We start from the raw sequence: 1,693 nt of genomic DNA on the forward strand, positions 1-1,693 counted from the left end.
TTATATACCGTTTTTCTCGCCATTAAATGGACTTTCTAAAGATACCATTATTTTCATCATATCTTATAATTTACTATAAAAAAAATTATAAAATATGAGGAAAAACAAGACAAGAGAAGCATGCTTACCAATACCATGAAGTCTCTGAAAGTACAAGTCCTGTTTCTACAAGAGACACATTGGTTGGCGTCAAACCAGACTCCATACAGGACCTCAGAATACCCTGTGGTGGTTCTAGCTTCTCACACTGAGAAATCTAGGGGAGTCGCGATTGCCATACACAAATCTATACATTTTGACCACATTCACGCAGAGAGAGATAGCCAGGGACGGTTTCTACTGCTCAATTGTAAACTAAACGGTATACTGTTTACTCTGGTTAACATCTACGCCCCAAATCAAATGCAAACTAAGTTCCTGAAAGACGCACTGTCTAAAATTGAGAAACACAAAGCTGGGACTACTATACTGGGAGGGGACTTCAATATGATATGGGACCCCCTACTAGATAAGAAGGTTCAGAGTGGGAAAACAATAGACACATACTCTGTGACTACTGCCAACAAATTCAGACAACACATCATCCAACATAATCTATATGACATCTGGAGGGCACTACACCACAATGATAGGGACTATACATACTTTTCTAGACCCCATAATTCGTACTCGAGGCTCGACCATTTCTTCACTGACTCATGGACACTTAATAGAGTCCTAACGTCACACATTAGAGTCTGTTCATGGTCAGACCACGATATTCTGACATTTACTCTCTCAACTGACTTAACCACAGAGACTAGACCTAGCTGGAAACTCCCAAAACAAATGCTCCAAGATAAAACTTTTAGATTATCCCTCCAAGCCTCTATTGTAGAGTTTCTAAGAATAAACGAAACCCCGGATATGTCCTCCCAAACAATATGGGCTGCTCTGAAAGCATACATAAGAGGGATATGCATTCGAAGGCAGACAATGCTACGGCGTCAAGCAGGTCTACCCTTCGGCCTCCTCATGGCTGAGCTTCGCGCTGTAGAGCAGGAGAATAAAAATTCCCCAACTACAAGCCTGGCTGATAAAATTAAGGAGCTGCGAACACAACTGGCAGATAGAGATCTGCAAAGAGTTAAAGACTCTTATGCTAGATTCAAGAAGCTGATGTATTGCCAAGGTAATAAGGCCTCAGCCCTCCTTGCCCATAAATTAAGGAGCAGGACAGCGGCGGCTAGGATCTTATCTCTCCAGAGAGGTAACATTTCGGTCTACTCCCCTAAGGAAATTGGAGAGACGTTTGCGGAATATTACTCTAAGCTGTACCACCTTAAGCCCTCGATGGCTACTAAAGAGTCCTCCTCGTATGAAATAATACATTTCTTACAGGCGTTGGGTCTGCCATCCCTCCCAGACGGGGATGTAGAAGTACTTAAAGCTCCATTCTCCCCAAATGAGCTTAGTTTAGCCATTAAACACTCCCAAAATAACAAGGCTCCAGGCCCAGATGGGTACCCAACAGCCTTCTATAAATTGTTTAAACCGGAACTCCAGGGGATCCTCCTCAAGGTCTTTTCGGAAACCCGAGAGGCAGGCTCATTCCATAAAGAATTTTTACAAGCAGTAATTCTACCCATTCCGAAACCGAACAAAGATCCCTCACAATGTACGAGCTACAGACCAATCTCCTTGATAAATGGTG

The sequence above is a fragment of the Bombina bombina genome, chromosome 1, assembly GCF_027579735.1.
Source record: "Bombina bombina isolate aBomBom1 chromosome 1, aBomBom1.pri, whole genome shotgun sequence".
Lineage (NCBI taxonomy): Eukaryota > Metazoa > Chordata > Amphibia > Anura > Bombinatoridae > Bombina > Bombina bombina.